Below are 15,184 nucleotides of genomic sequence, written 5' to 3' on the forward strand. Positions count from 1 at the left end.
AACTAAACAGTACAAAGCGTAGATTGCCTTTCAAATCAAATATCATTTATCGATAATTGGTTGAACATTCTACAGCCCATCTGCAACTTTCCTTGACCTCATAAAACATCCAACCGTTCACAGAAAATACATTAATAGCGACAAAGCATGCAACAGCGCTGTTCTTAAAGCACCTACCTAAAGGCATCGCGTCTATTCTACCAAATACGTTTGTGCGAACCTTCGTGTCGTCGAGAAACGTCTCTATATCTGCAAGACTCTCCTCTGCCCTCGAGGAACAGTTGCTAGCAACATCGGTCGAGTCGAATTTACCACGGGAAAAGTGGAACGTGTTTCAAGTTTTTCCCATGGTGGTCGCGCGTGAATCGAACGCGATAACGCGAGATATAGCTGGATGGCACGCGATCGCAGCAAATTGATACGGCCGAATAATAACTTTATCTGGCGTACTGATGGCCACCTTGAATGGACCGATCAATTCGCCTAACGTCTTTTTAACCCAATTAATTAGCGGACCGCTGCGGCTAATGCGAAATACTTGTAGTTGACCGGCAGTGACGTCACCGGCGCGTCATCCGTCCAGCGCATCCCCCGCTCGGTACGACGCCCCTTGCTTCCGCCCCTCTAATAGAAATTAATCGCGCGCCATGTCGATACGCACGTTCGATCGATTCGACCTTCCGGAAACCGCGACGTTTGGTCAGACTGATGAGCGATCGGTTATCTAATGTTCGTCATTTAAGAAGCAAAGAGGTAGGATTAAGCATATTGCAACCAGACTCAAACATGACTATATAAGGGGCTTATGAAGGTAAGATTTTAAGAAAGGACAGCAAAAAATTTAAAAGCAAAATTTGAGAATTAACGGTACTCTTCTTAATTTATTACCCTTACTCTTTCCGAGAATTCTGTCCTGGGTCAACAGCCCGGTTGCCGATGCTTTCTTTCTCTTCCCTCAAAACCAATTCTTTCATACCTAATACATACATACATACCTAACCGTTTTCGCTTCAATTTTCTTCGGACATTAATTGAATGGTTTAAAATTAGAAATTAACTCGTTGTTAATGGTAATTGCCGTCAATTTACTACCTACTGCTATACATCTACCATTACAAAGCCCACCATGAAAAATTCGCACCTGAAATGAAATACAAGCACCGTTTTTAACATCCAACAGTCTGCTATTCTTACCAGCCGAATCCATTTGAGAAATCGGCTATGTTTAGAGTGGAAACAAATTTGTCCTCGAAATTTTTAAGCCTATGCAAACAGCCATGGAGGTCGTGACGTGTTCAGCAACCTCCTTGTACCTGCTCGGTCCCTTCGAATCAGCTCGATTCGTCTCCAACAGGTAACGAGGGATTGGCTTCTGTTTTTGCTAGGCTACACCAAGTGAATCCGTTTAGCGTTTCGGCTAATCCAGGTCGCGGTGAATCGAGAAATCTGGAAGAAAAATCGACGGAGACGCTTGGGCGACGTTGACGGCGACCGGTTTCCAGGCAATTTCAGTCGAACGAACGACGAAGTTAAACCTATTATTATCGTGCCCCGTCCCCCGTAGTGAAAATGTCAAACGAGCATCGTGCATCGGTGATTCGTTGGCCGAGGGCCTTGCCGTAGCGGTCACATCAAAGACCGAAGCCCAACGTCCTCGCGAACGTCACGCGACAGGACACGTCGAGGGCCTGTCGACCTGTCGCTTGTCCCAACTATTTTATCCCTCTTGTATCTCTACTTGTTCTCCTCGCGTGCTCACCGATCGATCGCGTAGTACCGGCCATCGCAGTCTGGACGCGACGATGTTTGGAAGTCGAATTGAGATACTCTCGAAGAAAGGAATCGATGTTCGAGGAGGTTGGTGGAAGTGAATCGAAGAGACGAAGTTGAGGTATTACGGTTTACGTGGATCTGTCGAAGACTTGCTATACAATTAGATAATTTATTCAAATACTCGAATGTTCAGTGTCTTATTGAACCTAATTCAGTGATTTATTAAACCTAATCTTTCTAACGAGCCTTCTTCATATAATGTTTTATGACAACATATCCATTTTGTTTTTTGACGACTCTAACGACTTCATAAACGACACCGTTAACATTTTTTCAAACATGTCATATTTGTATTCTCGATATATGTTCGAAATCGCTGGTGGACGTTTAACATTTCAATTCGTCCGTAGAACGCGCTGATGGGACGATTGGACGACACTGTTAACCTTTAAACGTATCATTAGATTCCTTCCAACTGTCAATCATTTCTCGAGTTGCCCACCGTCCAATCACATTCTCTCTTCTCTCTAGAAGTCTGACACCTGTCGTCGCGTCGAGAACACCATTCTCTGGCCAACAATAAACCGCATCCAAGAACAATCCAAGCCTTTCTATCAATCCGCGAAAGATAAGAACAAAAGACGTTACATCGAAAACGAGTATCTCGCTTGAAACGCAAACTGTCCAGGGACGATCGTCATCAGTCAAAAAACGGAGCGAACTCCTATCGACTAGCGTACAATCTCCATCGAATAGCCAGCGATCTAACGACCAAAGAGGAATTGCCGTCCACGCGAGACAAAGAAGCCACTGAGTGAGCGAAAAGAAGCAGAGGGGAAGCCGATGATCGAGAAAACGAATTAGGGAGAGGAGAAAAGGCGGAGGACCAGCGGAGAGCCATCGACAGGGACGAAACCGATAAAATCCAGCAGAGCAGAGAGTCTGAAAGACCGGCAGAAACATCAATCGTTGACTCATCCCATTTGGATCACAAAAGTACGTCGAATTGGGTCGTCTGGTGTCGGGTATAGGTCCCAGGGTATAAGGGGCCCAAACTCATCCGACGAACAATTATTTTGCGGCTCCTTCTCCTCCAGTTCTTTCTTTCTCTCTCTCTCGCTCGCCCGATCACGCTTCACCGTGTTTCGTCTTTCACGCACAAACACTCTCCTTTCTCTCGAGTTCAGTTCGTTCTTTGCTTCGGGACAGAATGTATATCCCGCGGTGCGACGTCCACCGACGCGCTGCAAGACAAATGGCTCCGTGTCGGCGGCCACATTACGTTTCAAAACTGGCCTAATCGTCGGCTTTCCGGATGAGAAACGGTCTCGATATAGTACGTATAGCCAGCATATACATACCTGCACCCTCTGACCAGCACCAGCGTGCGCGCATCAGTGCATTATCTCTTCTGCAATGTCGAGACGCTTCTCGCGGAGCGATGTTAAAATAAACTAAACACCTTTTACTATGACGTCGAATCACGTTGCGCGATTTCCAATCATCGCTAGCAAAAACCAACTTCCAGCCGTATTTTTATTTTAGAAGCGAAGTAAGTTAGTATCAGAAATCTATATCGCAACGTATAAACACAGTTTCCCTATGACCGGTGCGATAAAAAAGAAAAAACAGAAGCCATTGTGTCAGACGCAGCTGACATGCAGCGTTACTATAAAAAAAAAAAGAAAAAAAGAAGAAATATCAAGCCTTTTTCGTTACTCTATCTTCATCCTCTATATAAACAAGCGTGTTTTTGAAGAATTTTCGAAATTCGTCGAAATCGAGCACCTGTCGAGTATTTTCGCGGGATTTTCGAGCGCAACGAGCGAAGCTAATCTTTCTGGAGGGTAACCGGAAATCGAACCGCGATTCGTAAAACACACGCATGGGCTCGTGTAAAAAACGAAGGCGCGAGAAAAAAAGCGATCGCAGCGCACAGCTCCACAGGGACCGCGTGGATTCGCTATTCCGTTTGATTCGTGAATAAAAAAAAAGGGAAAATCGAAAACGAAAACAAAAAGAGATCGAGTACGTCCGTCACGATAGAGAACGATGGGTAGAGAGAGTATGCGGAAAGAAATTGCGTCGTTCGCTATAATCACGTGATTTGCAATTATTGCATAAAAAATATTCGTACAATTATTTCACGATTTTAATAGCAAAAATGACTGAATGTCGTACTATGGGGACCGTGGACTTTCAGCTTTGGATACGGATGGACGGGTGAAATTTCTGAAACTACAAAGAGTGTCGGACGACGCGTGTACAGGGCTCTGTTCATGGGGCGTGACGCGTTTCCACGAGGCTTCATTGTCCTCGCTATTCATCCGCTGAGAATACACCATAGAAGGTAACGATGGAACAAGGAAAGGGAGATTTGCGTGAGGTATCGTTGGCGTAACTAAAGGCTACCGAATGGAAGACCTGTCGCGAGCTCCCCCATGGAGTATGAAAGTAACTAGGTAACACGAATCGCTATGCAAATTCCGAGTGGCGGGCAACAAATTCTTGAATTCTCTTCACTGTTTCTAGTTGCAGTTGCGTTTAGGAAAAAGGCTTAAGGATGAACGTTTGTTTCGAAGAATCGGTAGTAAAAAGTAGAATCTTTGTTGTAGAAATGCCGAGAAAAATATCTGTAGATACAGAATCTTTGTATCGTTTCTATTGGCAGATATTTCTCATTTAACAAGTAGATTTTGTCTTAAAGTTTGATTATTTAACGATCTATCGACTAGTTTTTGCTACGAACAAATGATTCCTTAACACAAGATGTATTCGAAAAATGTCGGGAAAATTGATCGATTGTCAATCAAAAAAATCAATTGGAAAATATATCGATATCAATAAATGGTCACAAACACGATATCTTACATAATTCTAGCGATCAAGCTACTCCACGAAACACCATAACTTAACTCCACCGGCGTAACTGAAACAGGAAGAGAAAATTTTGTGACATCGCGTCGTCAGAAATCATCGATGAACGACGGAAAAGAAAAGGAAGAAAACATAGTAGAAAATAAAGAATCAGAGAAGAGATCTATGCGAATTTCGAACGTTTTACCGAAATTGAATTTCTCGGCCGTCTCATTGTCTCAGACTTTCCGGTTGTTCTCGCCGCTTTATGTGCCACCCTCCCGGGACTTCCGTCCATTGTCCGTGGTACCTGTCAACAGCTCGGTCACGCCACGTTTCTGTAAGAATCTGCGTTTCCACAGGGGTTATCGTGCAGTTTTAGACAATGCCAGGGCACCTGCCGTCCATTGACATTCGCGGCTTCAACTTCAAGGGATGCCGCTCTACGGACAACGAAAAAGAAGCCGCTAATTATCAAAACTATCATTTGTTACCAAACCGGGGGGCTGCACGCTTTCTCGGCATGGGGCTACGCCTCATCGTTAACTCCCTCTTGCGTGAAATGCCCTTTTTACTCGCTATTTCCCCTAGTTCTCCCAACTGAATCCCATTTTCTTCCTTTCGAGCTCTCGCGATCGGTTTCGAATTGCTTTTAGATGATTTTCGCTGCAAGTAGCGAGAATTCAATTCCTACCATAAGCAGCGACCATAAAATTAATCATCGTTTACAGTTTACGTCACGAAAATCATTTCGAAGTCCAGATGCATGTCAAAGAGAATGTCACGCGTCGTCTCCGTTCGACCAGTCTTGGTTGCCATTCAACGATCACTGAAGGCAACAGGTCGTGGTCATCGATGATGTAATCTCTTCCAGCGACTGTCGCGTTAACATCTTAGTCCCCGTTCAAACAAGCAAAACGAAATGAGAAAAAAGACGAGAAAGAACTCCTCTAATACTCTATCAAAAATTCCCACGTGGCCTCGCTTTGGTACACACGTCGTTGTGTGAAACGACCCGGAGGGCGTCGTGCAGCACGCAACCACGTGCAAATATCGATTAGTCCATCGTGGGAGGACGATCGAGCTTGTCGATCGGTCCCAGGGAATGTGTCAGGTCCGACCACCGGTCCTTACGTAATCTCCGTCGTTTCGTTTCAGCGGATCATTGCGAAACATCGTCTTCGCGCAGGAGACGTGTCACGAGGGGACGCAAAATGAACTCTGAACAAACGGAGATCCATCGACCCTTTTTCACCGATTAACAACTGAGGTTGCAGTTTTAAGGAACGCGTGATGCCGAAAACTTCGTCGTTCTTACGAGTTTTTTGCGAGTGTTAATAATAAACTATTTGTTTGGAATTTTTTTGATTTTTAATACCAATAGTTAATCTTGTTCGAATCGAGTAAAATGATAGTTGGTCTATTGTTCCGTCAAGGATTTTCATATATCAACGTGTCAAATTTAAATTCCGTAAGGCAGCCCGTTATAAATTAAAATATACCGATATAATATACCGACCTCAGACGATCGTCTTGCAAGAAGATCTCGACCTCGGATGGGTTAATTGCACGGCTACGGTACGGACTTCGCTGGAAGACGTCCTCGATCGTTCAACGGATATCGAATCGAGGACGATTCCACGAGGCTCCTTTTTGACAGGGGGCCGTCGTTCCGTCTAGAGACGAAGTCCTGTTTACGTTTCTTCGAGGTCGCAGGTTCCATTTTTAGAAGCTTCGATTCGACTGTCGCGTGTAGGACGCGATGTTATTGTATGGCTTCTGCGTTTTGTAGGTCGTTGCCTGGTTGATTTCGATGGGCTTGTACAGGTTTTATGAAGTTTCGTGGAGAGTGGAATGGTAAGAGGTGAATGTGATCTTTTGAATCGAAATAAAAGTCGATCTTTTATTCTACTTTTATCGCAAATTGATTAACCTGTAGTTCTCTGTTGCCATTTATGGAATGTAAAAGGACTTTGATTTAGGCAAAATCGTTCGAAGTAAAAAACTACCTATTGTTGTTAAAACAAAAACCGGTAATACTATATTAAGGACTGATTCAACGGAATAAAACATACGAGATAACAGATCGCACTATGATCACATATACCAACACCGTGTTTCCGCCAAGTTTTCCTCATCGTATCCCGACATCAAACCAAAGAACATTCTTGTCCATTCAATGCAAATTTCAATCGAAATAAACACATCGCCAATAATATACGTGAAATGGACAATCAGTGTATCGTGCAAAAATTCTAGGCAACCATTAACTATTTATTAAGCCAATGACAAAGAGCAAAAAAGCTACGCTATAAGCTACATTATAACACGTGTCTCGTATACAAAGAAGCTAAGAACCGCGATCAAATTCACTTTATCGCTTGTTCGTATCGTCTGGTTCGCATAATGTCACTTAGGCAGCCGGATGGAACACGAACACGACGATATCGTATGTTTGTGGCTCTTTTTTTTCTTTTGAGGCCGATGGAAGGTGACGTGCCTGCCTGTTTGTCCCAGGAAGTCGGCGAGGATTGCGCAAGCGCCATCCTTGTAATGTGTCTAACAACATAATAAGTGATTTCTTGCTTACTTTGTACGAACGATGTAATGGCACCGGCAGACGTTCAACATCGAACTGAAATTGCCTGTTACAGCGCGTTCGTTAGGCGACGATAATAACGGAATGCGTTTAAATGCCGGTTCGGTAAGGTTACGATAGTACGTCTCTTTCTGTTTGCGCTTACCACGCGATAGAAAAGGATTTGCCTACGTGAGAATCTTTCGATGGGTTGGATTTATGGTTCCGTGCCGTTCGATGGTTAAGTTAAGGATTAAAGCACGACTCAGCGATATTTCAAAGTTTTGAGAAATTAGTTTCATATCTTTGGAATATTTAAAGATTGTACGAGGATACGCAAAATGTCGACGTCGTTTGTTAATTTTTACATAAGTTTAAAATGTTATTTATGACACAAAGTTGCTGTGTATTCTAACCAGATTGTACTTGCAGTAAAGTTTCCATTACTTTCATAATTCAAATATACCTATAAATACTCGGTTAATCTCTTCATCGATAACTGCAGTCATATTTACTGAAAGATACAAGGAGGCCTCTATGTTCCTTGAATCAGGTCATCTGCCTCGAGATTGACAGAGGACAGTCATCAAGCTTCGAAACATCTACCGCAGCTCTTCATAAGACACATTTCTAATTACCCTTCGGCAGTCTGCAACCGCATTCGCTTAATCACAAAGAACATCTAACGTCTGCTTTCCCTCCGAGTATTCGTCAACAATTCTCCAATCAAAACGTATAATCCTCGACTCCATTTCGATTAACTCGAGCCTCGCCGAACGACACCATACCCGGCCCAAAACTTTCATCCCCGACTACTCGAGAACGCTTCCATCCTCCTCCAAACCTTCGATTCCCATAACAATTCCATTACTCCACCTCGATCGTCCCGCCAACAACCCCTCGCCCCCCGAAATCAATCAAAAACCATCCCCTCGATCGCAAAGTTCGGAAATCACACGAAATTGTCTCATAAAGTTTCCACAATCTGTCACCGTTTCGTCCAACGATCAGAACGCGTATCGAAGGAGACCATCTTTCCTAATCAGTGGCAACGCTCGATTGCCGCGATATATCGCTACGGATAAAGGAAGAATCATCGTCACGGCAGCAACCCGAGCACAGTTTGTACAGCACTGTAAACAGTCGGCTGGCGAGGTTACAGGGCGCGAGTAAATGGTATGTAAACCATGGCGAGCTCACCCTTGGCCCTGCCATCCCTCCTCGCACTCCGCAAACTCCATTAAAACATTATCCACGTGCCGATGCGCTCGGAAAATCAGACGCGACCATCCTGCCTTCGTGGCGTATTGATATTACGTCCCGGCATCATCGCGTCCCGGTAGCGCGCGCGCGCGCGCTCCTCTTCTCACATATGTATACCTACGACCATCGGTTATGTATGCATGCACTCGAATCTCCATTTCGTGGCTGCCTACCTCCATGATCGAACGCCCCTGTCGACCGGGTTTTCAGTTTTTTTTTCTCGTTTTCCTTTTTCTCTTTTTTCCTATCTCCTTTTTTTCCTCTCCCCCCCCCCCCGGTTTTGTTTTGGCTTTTTGTTTTAGAGGTCAAAAAGCTTGCGCACGCGTGAGTATATAGGGATTGTTGTTTTCGGAAAACGCGCCGTGTTTGGGAGGATGAGGACTTTTAGTTTGCTTGTTGTTTCGATGATCTCTCTGTATGTAGAATTATTTTTCTCTTCCTTTTTTCCTTCCTTTTTTCCCTTTTTTATTTATTTTTGAACACTGTATTGGGAATATTTTGGGTAGCGAGAAAATGTCTGTGGGAATTTGGGTCGATGAATGTAAAGTACGTGGTAATTGGTTTGCAACAGCGACGTGCTCTATATTGGTTAACAGTTTGTAAGATAGGAAGTCGTAGTTTTTTTATTGCTACGTAAATATAATTTACGTACAACTGTTTGATACACGATACGAATCAAGTACACGATAAATGGATATAATTAAATGGCAATTGCTATTAATACGACGAAACCTACTGTAACAAAATAAAACGAACGTTTGACAGAATGTAAATCAAGAATAGATATGAATCTAGATAAATTGACAAAATATTGATTTTATTAATTAAGGATAAGAAGAATATCAAGCTCCGATGAACCGTTGAAAAGCTCATAAATAAAACAACGACTCAACGATAAATGTCACGAAAATATGTGAAACGGGTTTACACTGCAACGTAAACAGTGTCTTTTGTGAAACGCGTCGATACGCGAAAGCAAAAATAATAGTGAACCGGAAATCCCATGAAATTCGACGGACGAACCGTGCGCATGTCTCGCAAAAACGCGTTCCGTGCCGCAAACCTGGATAACACGCGGTCGACACCGCGCCACCACCCTTCCGTTGACGTTCGTTCGTTGGAAAATTCGTTGTCGCTGGCAAAAACCACCGGCCTGATCCGCGAAAAGAGGAAAAATATAACAACAACGCGGTGTCGACGGAAAACGGATCGAGGATTCGATGAAACGCTTCGGTGAAATTTTTTCTGCTTTCGCTCGATGTCGTACGTTCGTTCCTTTTCACTGATATTTATCCAGATGACCATTAAAGGTAGAGGATCTGCAATACACCTACCTGGTTTAAAGTGAAATTTTTTAATTTGTCATTATATCGTTTAGTGCGATATAAAATAATGATATTGCTAATAAAATTTTATAGAAATTTCAACACCTAATTTAATTTGCCAATAAATACGTAATCAATTTAACGCGTAAAGATTACGTGGGTCAGACTCGTTATATCGATCCAGAATATTAAGAAACTTGCTTCTTTACGTCTTTGTTATTATAGGATGGGAATGTTGATGGATGTCGGGTTATATATGAGAAATGTGTGTGGTGAATGTAACTGCTTCCCTTGAGAACGCGTTGATTTTTCTGTATCTATATATATGTATGGTTAGAAGGCATAGAAAGGGACAGAACATGGAGCTCCATCTGTCGACGGCACTGACTTAGTCTAGCAAGATTGAAGAAGTCTTTGCCTCTTTCAAAGACCCACGTCCCTGGCTATTCTCATGGGGAACCCATAAGAAGTATCTATAACGTTTCTGGTCACGTGGAAAATGCTTGCTTTGGAATATAGAAACGTGGTAGAAAAGTGTTACATAAATTACGCTGTTCAGAGATGAAATAATTAATTAAAAGGAGAGAATAAAAGAATCTTTCGTGTTATCGTTATTTGATAAGAAATTGGTTAAACGTACAAGGCATTGTTAGTTTACGACAACAAGAACCGTCGTCGGTTTACATTCCTGTCATTTACATTTTACATTACATGTATGAATGTTAAGATACTTTTATATTACCACATATCACATCATATTTACAATTTACGACATCTTTAACAAGTTAGAAAAGGCTACAAAGTAATTCTCAGGGAATTAAGATTCCATACAAACGTTTTCATGATCATCCACCCATTCGTATACGATAGACACATACTTCTTTCCTCCTCTGTTATTTCCCATTTCGATAAGAACAAGCAATAGAACGAGTTTACGACTTTTGTACTTATATTTCCATGGCTTCTTCCGGTTTAAGCCGCTTCTTCGATCTTGAAAAATTAAGATAAGTTTTCTGTTAACTGTACTATAAAACAATCGCAAATTCTATATATTTATCGCGATTATACCGAAATTACGAATTTCATTAGAAATTTCAATACGATAAATACTTTAAATATTTTTGACTATCTAGTACGAAGTAAAACTTGGTCACGGTGACGATCGCAATAATCAATGTCTATCGTCGACGATGGATACGAAACGATGGTCAATATTATTACTAACGACCGTGTCTCGAATTTGACTAAACAACCAATTACCTCTCGCTGCGAACTCCAATCCCAGTGCTCATCCGAAACACTTAAAGTTCTTGGAAAACGAGCAAACGAGCCCGTTAACCCATCCCCTGGCTATTCCCGCCTCTTACCCTCCCAGGGTAACAGAGACCCCCGTATTCATCAACCCTGAGAAAGCCCCTTTTAAAAACTCTAAAGCACCCGAGCAACTCGGACCAATCATCCAGCCTCGATCGTTCCAGAAACGATCTGGCTTTCCGCCGCGCGAGATCCCTGACTCGTCTAGGTGGCGAGATCGTCATCGCGGTTTAATTAAATCGAAAATCGGATAGTCATTAATGACAAGTGGCGCCCGATCGCGATGACTGGGTGGTTTCTATTGATCCCCAGGTGGGACCGTGGTGAGGCGAGCGTCCGCTCGTCATGGGGCCCGATATGCCACGATATGGCACCTACAGCGACCAGCGACAATCATGGCCGGCGTCATCCCATGACGCAACCACGCCGCACTTTCTCAATATTATCGACTTCAACAAAAAGGACAAGCGTAAAGGATCCTCCCATAGTCACCACCGCTTTCCCATCGTGCATTGTGCACGACAGTAAGGGATTATCTCGCATTTCGGCAACTAATCGCTCGGCGTTAAGGTTAAACCGACTCCAAGATGAATATTAGAGTGGAAAATACTTCGTTACATTACCTTATCGTTTCGCGAATTTCATTTCCATGTGAATTTTCGAATGGTAAGATTTGCCGCAATTTTTGTTTCTACTCAGGAACATCTTTCGCGGACTGGCAAAATTTCTCTAATTACAGTTGTTTTTATTACGTTTGAAGTATCGGAAATGACCTATCACTTTGCCTTAAAAAGTAGGTATCATACTCGTGTCTGTCAAAAGTAACGTCAAGACGTCACAGTTTACCATACGCTCTTTTCAAAGCACCGCTTTTACTCTTATTCACCGTACTTTCATATCATTTACAAGTAATCGATCCCAGATGCTATCGTCGGTATACATCTGCTGCAATTAGAAGAATCAAAGAAGGTGGTCAAATCGGAACTCTGATCTTCGAGACACCATATGTTCCTCGCGTTACATAACTCACGAAACCTAACTGCTCTCCATTAAAAGTGCACCACCATTCGTCTCATAACCTTCGTCTCCGAGATTTTTGCGTTCATCGTCTCGTCATTAAAAAAAAAAAAAAAAAAAAAAAAAGAAGAAGACAAAACGTCACGCATCAATCTTTCGTATTATCCGATAAACATCCGCCAGCCTATAAATCGTGAATCGTTCGAGCATATCGATCAAGACAGAGATAGAAGCAGACGGAGAAGGGGTGGATTGACGCGTACCTTTTCGATTAATGTTTTCGTCGTACGCGAAACCCGACAACGATACCATCGGGAGAGGCGGTATGTTTTACGTGTATGATTGTATGTGCGTCTGCGTGGTAAGAAGGTCCATAAACTTTCGTGTCCCGAGATAGGAATCGTCAGGTGCGAAAAGCGTGACGGTTCTGGAGGGAAAGCGCCTCGAGACCTTACGGCCACCGTCTCGACGACTATATACGTCGGTGTCCGTGTCTCTGAGAAAGCAACGCGCTGCTTGGGCCATCGTGTCCGCGGGCGTTTTCCCTCGTGAAACTACGTCGCGATCGCTGCACCGTTCCGTTACAAACGACGGATTGTTTAACGTTTACGCGATACGCGAACGTATACGATTAGAAATTGGAATACGTGTATGACTATGATACAGAAAAATAAGTTTCTCTATCGCATCTTTTAACAAAGCACAAACTTAAAACTGATATTAGGAAATCATAATTCGAAAATGAACGGAGATATAACCGACTGAGTAATGACAAGTTGTACAATGCTGGCTAGAAGAGCAAATGGCAATGGCTGTTTTCACTTCTGTAATATTTAATATTGCCAATTATAGAAACTTAGACATTAATATTATTGATTACCTCGATATACTGATTTATACATTTCGATAAGATCAACTTTCAACTTTCCATAAAAAGAGCCGTGGTACGTATCTGATCTCGCAGAACAAATGCAGAATTCCTGTAATTTTTATTAAATAAATTGAAATAACCTTTTCTAATCCTATATTTTAAACAATGAAAAAGGTTTTTTCCTACACCTTTTACAAATTTAACTAACTATAACAGCATCATATTCGCCGTAAAACCAGATACTATTCACCTGCTATCAAATGTTCGAAGTAAAATCTTCGAAAAATCGCGAAAGAAAGCATAAGTGTATAAAATAAAGGCCGCGGTCCTCCGAAATCGCATCGCGTCGCGCCGCAGCAACGTTGGTATCACGCGAACAGCGATCGGCGTACGAACCGAGACACTGTGGCGGCAGCAGCAGGTTGATGGATGCCGAGTATTGCCGAGTCTCATGAGAAAATCCGGTTGGTGGGGATGCAGCGCGACCGGCCGTACATTCCAGCTCGCAGTATTGGTAGCGAGCAGAAGCGTATCGGTGTTAGTGGAACTATCGCGTCGCGGGCGCGCGCGGTGTGCGTGTGCGTCGGTAACGGTGGCCCGTAACGTTGGTGTGTGTTGGTACTTGACAATGGTGGGGGCAAGTCCGGTGGCGGATAGGGTGGGGGTAAGTAAGTACCCTCGGTGCCACGACGACCCTAGGTTGCTCGAGAACGATACCCGGTGAGACAGAAGCGAGAGAGACATACGGAACGGTCGGCGGAGCAGGCTAGAGGCCGCGAAAGACAGGAACAAAACGAAAGGACAGCAACCGTGAACGAGAGTGGGTGGGGGCATAGGAGGTGCGGGGGTAGGAGGTGCCACCGAGCAGGTCGCGTGGTGGGGCAGGTTTGTCCACGGTCACCAACACACGCGCTAATCCGCCGCGCAGCGAGAACGAACGAACGCGGCGGGCGACTCTCTTTCTAACCTGTCTCTTTTCCACTGTATGTTGCAGCGCTGGCGCGACTGTCGGTTGGTGGGGATGTCGTCTCCAGCCCCCGTGCCACTGGTAGGGAGGACAAAAGCGGCGGAGGGAGGGTAAAGCAGGCGACGCCGACGACCACGGTGACGACGACGACGACGACGACCGCCGCCGCGGCGTCGAGGGTAGGAGGAGGCGGTGGCGGAGGTGGCGGCGGAGGTGGAAGTGGCGATGCGAGTGGCAGTGGTGGGAGAGCGACGACTGGTGGGGAAAGCTGTAGTGGGGATAGGAACGGTAGAAGTGGGGATGGCGGTAGTGGTGGTGGCAGTGTTGGTGGTGGAGCCGACGTTGCGGAGAAGGAGGAGAGGCCACCGGCTTCAGAGAGTGTCGAGCCGACGGCCGCGTTTGACGTCGCATCTCTCGTACTCTACGGCTCGCGCGCACTACCGATCCGCCTTAAGATCTTGCTCGATCAGTTGTTCAACCAGTTGCAGCACGCGCAAGTGACACGTTTACTAGCCGCTTTCGGCTGGACGTACGAGGATTACACGCGGGGATACATACTGCAGGTGAGTCGATCCATTTCAAGAATCAAAACATCATCACCGAGATAGGAGTTTCTCTTTGCTCGCGAGATAGGAATAGACTGGGATCGGAGCGGACGAGACGGAACGATACGGGACGAGACTGAACACGCTGGACAAGGTGACTTTACGGGACAAAGTGCACGAGTCGTTTCGACGAAGAACTTTGACGATCGACGACGAGACCGCGTGACGGAGTGATGTGGATGGAGTAGAGTGGTCGAAGATCGACGATTTTTCGTTTGGGATTACGGTGATCGAAAACAAGGCAGTAGGGCAACGCAAAGTGACAGCGATGTATCAGGCCGGCCGCTAATTCGACAAGTTTGATGGATACAACGAAGAAAAATGGCAATGTGACGTCGATAGGTTAGAGCAGTGGAGTGAAAAGCTCGATGACGGACGACGGACTGACAACCAAACGAAACCGACTGGTCGACGAGAGTTTTCATCCCAAATATAACAAAAACGGATAACGTAGTAGAGAAAGTGACAGGTAGTGTAGAATCCGATTTTAACATTTCTCGTATGTTGAGTTTCGATCCAAGTACGCCGATAGTTCCATCGATCCTATCCGACGACCATCCTCGAAACGTATCGATTCGAAATCAACGCCTAGTGATCATTGACGCAGCAAACAAA

General features: G+C 44.4%; 1 protein-coding gene across 1 annotated transcript in view; it reads left to right on the forward strand.

Annotated features, from left to right (window-relative positions):
- The first annotated feature begins 14,257 nt into the window (after positions 1-14,257).
- Positions 14,258-15,184, forward strand: part of LOC132909715 (zinc finger protein basonuclin-2-like) — a 31,198-nt gene continuing 30,271 nt past the window's right edge. Inside the window, exon 1 of the mRNA XM_060964689.1 lies at positions 14,258-14,527. The gene's annotated coding sequence lies outside the window, so the exon portion shown is untranslated. The remainder of the gene's footprint in view (positions 14,528-15,184) is intronic.

Source organism: Bombus pascuorum, chromosome 1 (genome assembly GCF_905332965.1).
Source record: "Bombus pascuorum chromosome 1, iyBomPasc1.1, whole genome shotgun sequence".
NCBI lineage: Eukaryota > Metazoa > Arthropoda > Insecta > Hymenoptera > Apidae > Bombus > Bombus pascuorum.